General features: G+C 49.3%; 1 protein-coding gene across 1 annotated transcript in view; it reads right to left on the reverse strand.

Moving 5' to 3' along the window:
* Nucleotides 1-7574, reverse strand: part of SLC41A3 (solute carrier family 41 member 3) — a 49711-nt gene extending 42137 nt beyond the window's left edge. The window contains exon 1 of the mRNA XM_060180269.1: nucleotides 7469-7574. The gene's annotated coding sequence lies outside the window, so the exon portion shown is untranslated. The remainder of the gene's footprint in view (nucleotides 1-7468) is intronic.
* Nucleotides 7575-7993: the final 419 nt, after the last annotated feature.

The following is a 7993-nucleotide window of genomic DNA, read 5'->3' on the forward strand; positions in this document are numbered from 1 at the left end:
TGAAATAATCTCTTTTATTTTATTATTATTATTTTTTGTATTGCCAGAGGTTTCTGCAAGCAGGATTCCACCACACTCCCTCTTCTTGCCTCCCATGAATTTTCTTATTCTTTTCATTTCAGATATATGGAGAGAGAGGAAGGGGGGCATAGGAGAGTGACCCCAGCACCACTCCATCTTCTGTGGCACTTTCCCCAGTCCCCGGGCTCACAGCCAGGTCCTCACCTTTGGTAAGGTGCACACTCTGCTGGGCAGTCTATCTCCCAGCCTACTGTTATTTTGTCAGCCACTCTTACCAGTATCTTCCTAATCAAACGTCTGTTTTTGCCGCCACCTTTTCACCAGTGACCCCCAATATCCATCCCATCAATGGAAATAACACCTTAATCTGCTAGAATTATTACAACAGTTACATATATGATAGGGGAAAAAACCGTGACAGGTGGGATTGTTATGGGGAGACCCTGCGGACCCTAAACTCCCAGGTCATTTTGTGGGGCTGGACTGTGCCCTGCTCTCTGTATGTAGGTGAAGGAGGACTTGGCCAGCCCATCACAAGTGTCCCTACCAGGCAGGGCTGCCCCTCGGCTCCGAGTTGGAGGTGAGCCGATGGTGGATGCTGTGCGGACAGAGGGACAGGCTTGAGGAAGATATGTATGTGATCAGGCCCACCTGAGTGACCATGCCAACCCAACGGACAGGGCTCTCTGTGGCCATGAACCTCCTCACAGGGCCCACCTAGGTGCCTGTAAGCTCACTGCTTCCTTTTACAAGAAGCACAGCACTCATTACTATAGACCAGAGTACAGTGCAGACAGGTGCAACGCTCAGGTCTACTGCGCTGTCTCTGTTTCAAGGGTCACTCTGTGTACGAGCAGAAGAAGAGTCTGGAAACTTCTGTCATGTCTATTTCTTCAGCAGTAGGAGTTGGGGGGGGGGGGTCAGGCAGTGGCACACTTGGTTAAACACACACATTACAGAGCACAAGTTCCCAGGTTCGAGCCCCCCTGTCTCCATCTACAGAGGGAAAGCTTCCCAAGTGGGAAGGGCTGCAGGTGACTCTCTGTCTCTCTTCCTCTCTATCTCCCCTTCCCTCTCAGTTTCTGACTGTCTCTAGCCAATAAATAAATACAATAAAATAAAATTTAAAAAATAGTAGGAGTTGGGTTTGGGGATAAACAGGATGGGGTCTTAAAGTCGTGGTATTCTGTGCATTTATTTATTTTATATAGAGATACAGAATGAGAGAGAGAGAAAAAGAGAGAGAGAGAAGGGAACTACAGCACCAAAGTTTCTTTAGTGCAGTGGAGGGGAAGGGAAGGGGTGGGCTGGCTTGAATCTGGGTCATGCACTTGGCAAAGCAATATGCCATCCAAGTATTTCACCAGCCCTACTGAACTTTGATAGTTTGCCCTGAAGGCAAAAGATACTGAGGAACAAAGGGCAGGGGAGTTTCTGCTCACTGTCCTTACTTCTGCTAATTCAGTTTTAGTGTATTTCTGATAAATCAGTTTCTATACACAGAATGTTCTGACTTATTTTATTTTATTTTGCTACCAGGTTTATCACTAGGACTTGGTGCCGGCACTACAAATGAACCACTCCCAGCAGCTCTTTTTCCTTTTTTGTTTGTTTTTTTTGTTCTTTCTTTCAATTTTATTTGATAAGACAGAGAGAAACTGAGAAGTGAAACTAGAGAGGGAGAGAGAAAGACAGACACCTGCAGGCCTGCTTCACTACTCATGAAGTCTCCCCACCTTCCTCACTGAGAACCTCCCAGGATCTTCACCCAAGAGAAGTTGTCCCTTTCTCCTTGTGAACAGAAGCTGCCATTGTGGGAGCCGGGTGGTGGTGCAGTGGGTTAAGTACACATGGCGCAAAGCTCAGGGACCGGCATAATGATCCCGGTTCGAGCCCCCGGCTCCCCACCTGCAGGGGGGTCGCTTCACAGGCGGTGAAGCAGGTCTGCAGGTGTCTGTCTTTCTCTTCCCCTCTCTGCTTCCCCTCCTCTCTAGATTTCTCTCTGTCCTATCCAACAACGACAACAACAACAATGACGATGATGATAAACAACAAGGGCAACAAAAGGGAAAAAAAAAAAAAAAGAAGCTGCCATTGTCACTGTCTCTGTGGACACATCACAGAGTCAGCCTCCACCTTAGGCAGCTAACAGAAAGGCATGTGGTATTGTCATACGGACACCCCTAGCCCCAGAAAGTCATGTTTGTTTTCAATTCTGCACATCTGACTGGAGTCATAAAGTGACACCTGTCCACGTAAAGGTGGCAACAAGCACATGTGGGGTGGAACCTGATAAGCACAGCCCTCAGGTATCTCTTCAGAGGCACCTGTTTGCTGAGCGCTGCCTCCTGTCCAGTTCCTGTGCCTGCAGAGGCTGCACTGTGTGCAATGCCCCACCCCCAGCTTCTGCTGAGGAGTGTCGTCCCCAGGAAATGGCGAGCACACACCTTGGCCTACCGTTTGGAAATCCCCCGATGCCTCTGAACTGTGTCACCGTGCTATATTGGGCCGGATATTTCTGCCTCTCAGGCTATAACTTCCTCAAGGGATCAGACTCTGTCCCTTCATCTCTGGCTTCCAGGCACATTACTCAGTCACTATAGACACTTGCTTTAGCTGTCCCCAAACCCCTGTCCCCCAACAAAGTGACCACCATACCAGGATTTAGTGCAAGTGATATATTTGGAAGATGGTTCCAGAAAACACTGGCAGAAGAGAAAGCAGGTGAGGAGCTTGAAGGAATCATTCTAAGTGAGATCAGCCAGAAAGAGAAGGATGACTGTGGGATGATCTTACACATGGGCAGAAGTTAAGTAACAAAAACAGAAAGGAAAATCACAAAGAAAACATTGGGCCAGGTTTGAAGTATTGAACCAAAGTAAAGGACTCTGGAGAAAGAGGGCAAGGAGAGGGCTGGCGGGGGCGGGGGGGGGGGGGGTGGGGGCCTGGCATCCCTGGTGCATGCTAACAGAAAAGGACCCGAGTTGAAGGGGAGGGTGTTTTGCAGAAACCTGTCATGGTCAGGTGTGAAATTGTACTCGTTTGTCAACAACTGTTCTCTAAACCATTAACCTCTAATAAAATAAGGGAGGAAGAAAGAAATGAAAAAAGAAAGAAAGAAAGAAAGAAAGAAAGGAAGGAAGGGAGGAAGGGAGGAAGGGAGGAAGGTAACCTGCACAGTTCATGGTTAATCATGTGAGCGCGGGGTACCTAGGACTCAGCCCTACAGGAGACTGCTGAGAATCCCTGCTTGCTGGACATTTGGACGTTGGAGAGCCAGGTGGGGAGTAAGGACTGTGGTGGAGCATGGACAGGGTCTGCAGCCCTGGAAAGACATTTGCTGAGAGCAGAAATAAGTGACAGGTGTGGAGCTCAAGTCCAAGTACGACTTCTAGGCATCTGCTCAGAGGACGACTACTCACCCCACTGGCAAGCCTGCAAGGGGACAGCCACGGGACTTCCTGACGGAAGAGGAGGATGTCCCATCCTGATGTCCCATCCCACTTGCCCCAGGTCAATACCTTGAGCGGCAGGGCTGGGATGCCAGGTTCCTCTTGACCTGGTCTCCAGACCATCCTGAAAGTGAAGCCCCAATAGGACAGGCTGCTCTGAAACTGGGGGCAGGGAGCTGGGGTGAGAGTGACAAAGGAGTGAGAGCAAAGCAGTGACTCTGAGTGCCCTGCTTGCAGGGACTTTTCTGCAGATGAGCAGTGAATGTGCCCAAACCAAATCTGGAGGAAAAAAAAAAGACAGCTATTGGAGACTCACACCTCCCCTCCCCCTCCCGCCGCCACTTCAAAAGAATTCAGAATAGCTAAGGGGTCCAGGGAGCCAGATGGAACAGTGGTAGTGCATGGGGTGTGTACACAAGAGATCCGGGTTTGATCCCTGGCACTACCAGGAGTCAGAAATGGGAGGTTGCGCCGCCCCGTCACGACCACCAGAGAGACTGACAAAGTCATCTCCTCTGGACCTGCATTCAGACTTCAAAGAAGCTGGGAATGGGTCGACGCATTCTCCCCCCCGTTATTGCTACAAATAATTATACTGTCACAATTGATTAATAATGCTTTGGCAGTGCCTGGTGGAAATGGAGAGTCAGAAGCACCCCCTCTCCCTTACACAGGAGCATATTTGAAAGTTACATTATGAAAGTGGAGAAGGTGGGTCAGCATAGACGGACAAAACAAGTCATGTTATGACTTGCCCCTCATAGAAACAATACAGAGATTGAGGCCTCCCAGGTACAAGTTGACATATTGAAACAAAGAAAGATTAATAGTTATACTGTACCAGACCTAGATGAGCAGTGGTCCACGACTAGGCAAAGATCTGTACGCCCCCATAGAAGATTAATGGTAGAGATAGCCCTCAGCAAAAGTCTAAAACAATTCTGGGTATGACCTCCCCTGGGAACAGAACGATACAAAGTATTGTACCCATTCTTTACAGTTATGGGGGAATAACATGTAGCCTGCCAAAGTCACAAGACTATTGTTACTTCTTTATGAGCTGGTTGCTTAGACAACCTGAATGTAACCTGAAAAAAGTATAAAAGCTAATGCAGTTTCACTATTAAAACGAGTCCAGATTCACCCTCCAATAGAGTGTGGTGTCTGTCTGTTCTCCCTCGCCGACTCCTGACCCACCTGGGAGGTTGCCTTCAAGACCCCTGACCCTCCTGCTGCTCATCCACTGAGTGGTCCACAGCAGGAGGTGCTCTGGGTTTTTAAAAAATTAGTTAAGACTGACCATAGGCTTTGTTTTAGGAGGACGATGTTAGATGGCGTCATGATCTAAAAGGCAGAAAGATCTGAAATCCCCAAGCCCCTCCCCTCCTACGTAAATATACACCTCTAAATCCAGCTCCTGACTTTCTCTCCCCCCTCCTTCCACCTGTGTCCATGCTCACTTTCCCCAGAGGGCAGTGAGTATGATTGAGTAATAACTTTGGCCTCATAGAATATTTGAGTAATTCCTCAGTCAGTTGAAGCGCAGTGGAAAGGGCTTTTTCCCTCCATGCAGCAGCTGCTGTGACAATGTGTGGATTTCTGGGACATAGGGCAGAGGACCCGAGTTCAGTTTCAATACCTTCTATTCATCAGGCTGCTGCAGGTGAGTCAGTGAATGAGCTGAGGGGTTCAGAACAAGCCTGTCCCCACAGGCGCCACTTTGCCAGAAGGACTATTTTGTGCTTCAAACAATCTAGCCCCAGTAGATGTGAGAAGAAGTCTTTTATTTTTGCCCAAACCACCTAAATGTACATTGAAAAGAGGTTCTGTTCTGGGAAGAAGGTGACCATCAGTGATATTTACAAGGAAGAGGGGCCAGGGTAATAAGTAGGACTGGGAGCCTTGCAAGACTTAACTTGTTTCTATTAAATGTCAGGCACAGGCAAAAACTAGTAGGGTCATGGGCCCCTTGGAATATACCTAAAACAGACCTACTAGCTATTTCTAAAACGGAGACCCCAAATCTCATCTGCTATTTTCCAGCCTTTAGGTTCATGATTAGTCAACAATTTGTTCTGCTTTATATCTTAACTCTTTTTCAGCCACTAGGTTCCAGATGCTACCATGATGCCAACTTGATTCGCTAGGCAGACGACCCCACCAATGTGTATCCTGGAGCCCTGCTTCCCCTAATCCCTGCCCCATTGGGGAAAGAGAGAGACAGGCTGGGAGTATGGATCGACCTGTCAATGCCCATGTTCAGCGGGGAAGCAATGACAGAAGCCAGACCTTCCACCTTCTGCATCCCACAGTGACCCTGGGTCCATACTCCCAGAGGGATAGAGAATGGGAAAGCTATCAGGGGAGGGAATGGGATATGGAGATTGGGAATTGTGTGGAGTTGTAACCCTTCTACCCTATGTTTTTGCTGGTTTTGTTAATTTATCCTTTCTTAAATAAAAAATAAAAATAAATAAACAAATAAATAAAAGAAAAGAAGAGAAGAGCACTAGGAATGGTGGATTTACTGCTCAGGCCTGGACCCTCAGTGCATCGCCACTCAGAGCCGCCAGGAAGGAGCGCACCACCACACTCGGAACCGTCAGCAGTTGACAGCAATGCTGGGCTGCGAGCAGGGAGGTGACCTGAGATGTGCAGCACAGGTGTTGCCTGCATCCGGCTTCAGATCCCCCCCCCCCCCCGGCATTGGATATGCTAGTGACGCATGCTTTCTCTCATAACACACGTAACAAACATCTTTAAAGAACAGTCAGGCCATAATGGAAATAGTACCTTAACGTTTTTTAGGAGGATTTAGGTTTTTATTAAGAATTAGTTTTCACTTGTTTCACAAGAGTTACAGAGAAATAGAGATAGACCACACCCAAGCCTCACTCTTGCATATGCAATACCTGGGATAGAACCTGGGACCTCACGCTTTTAAGTCCAGAATTCTACCGTGGAGCCACCTTCCTGGGCTGTAGCAGCCTGCATTTTATTAACATTTCCTGGAGTTAGCTCACCCGGCAGAGCCTACACTACACCACAACAAGGTACTGGGTATCACGCACAGAAAGGGAGGCTTCACAGGCAGCAGCAGTTCAGTGCTGCAGCTCCCCCTTCTTCATTTCTATCTGTGACTGAAAGCAAGAACAGAAAAAGGTTGCTGGGAAATGCACAGGCACGAAGCCCAGGGTAACCTTGCTGGAGAGAAAGAAAGAAAAAGAGAAAGAAAGAAAGAGAGGGAGGGAGGGAGGGAGGCAGAGAGAAAGAAAGAAAAGGAAAGGATAGAGGGAGGGAAGGAAGGGTGGGATAGAGAGAAGAAGGAAAAGGGAAAAGAGAGAAAGGAAAGAAGGAAGAAAAAAGGAGAGAAGGGAAGGGAAGGGAAGGGAAGGGAAGGGAAGGGATGGATAGAAGCAAAGAAGGGGAGGCAGGTGATAGCACAGCGGGTTAAGTGCACATGACATGAAGTGCAAGGACCCCGGTTCTAAGGATCCCGGTTCCAGCCCCCGGCTCCCCATCTGCAGGGGGGTTGTCTCACAGGCGGTGAGGCAGGTCTGCAGGTGTCTGTCTTTCTCTTCCCTCTCTGTCTTCCCCTCCTCTCTTGATCTCTATCTTGTCCAACAGCAAGAAGAATACTAACAAGGGCAACAAAAATGGGAAAAAAACGGCCTCCAGGAGTAGTGGATTCATGGTGCAGGCACTGAGCCTCAGCGATAACCCTGGGGGCAAAAAAAGGAGGAGGAGGAGGAGAGATTGTGTATCACAGAATCATGACAGGCCTGGGTATGGGCATGGGTGGCATACAGAGCAGGCTCCACTACTCAGATGAGAAAACTGGGACCAGCCCACCAGGCAGCACCAGGCAGTGTCAGTCTGAGGGAGGTCCAGCCTGTGCTCCCTGCCCCCAGCAGACCTAGAAGGTCTTTCCTCCTGTGGGCTGCGGGCAGCAGATGTGGACTTGTGGGAGGGAAGGCACAGCCAGGAGGACTTACAGCGCAGGGTGGGCCAGGGGCTCCAGGAGGCCGTGTGACGCCTGTTCTAGGACCTTCCCAGCCCAGGGTCAGGAGAGAGCAGCTCCGGAAAAATGACAGCGCTCTGGAGTATTCCTGGGACTGCTGGGAGCCCTCTCCTGGAAAAATGACAACGCTCTGGAGTATTCCGGGACTGCTGGGAGCCCTCTCCTGGAAAAATGACAACGCTCTGGAGTATTCCTGGGACTGCTGGGAGCCCTCTCCTGGAAAAATGACAACGCTCTGGAGTATCCCGGGACTGCTGGGAGCCCTCTCCTGGAAAAATGACAGCGCTCTGGAGTATTCCTGGGACTGCTGGGAGCCCTCTCCTGGAAAAATGACAACGCTCTGGAGTATTCCGGGACTGCTGGGAGCCCTCTCCTGGAAAAATGACAGCGCTCTGGAGTATTCCTGGGACTGCTGGGAGCCCTCTCAGGGTCCCAACCTCGGAGGGCTGGAGGGCTGAGGTAGATGAGCCTGCACTAAAAATACCTGCTGACTTTACTG

Source organism: Erinaceus europaeus, chromosome 21 (genome assembly GCF_950295315.1).
Source record: "Erinaceus europaeus chromosome 21, mEriEur2.1, whole genome shotgun sequence".
In the NCBI taxonomy this organism is placed as follows: domain Eukaryota; kingdom Metazoa; phylum Chordata; class Mammalia; order Eulipotyphla; family Erinaceidae; genus Erinaceus; species Erinaceus europaeus.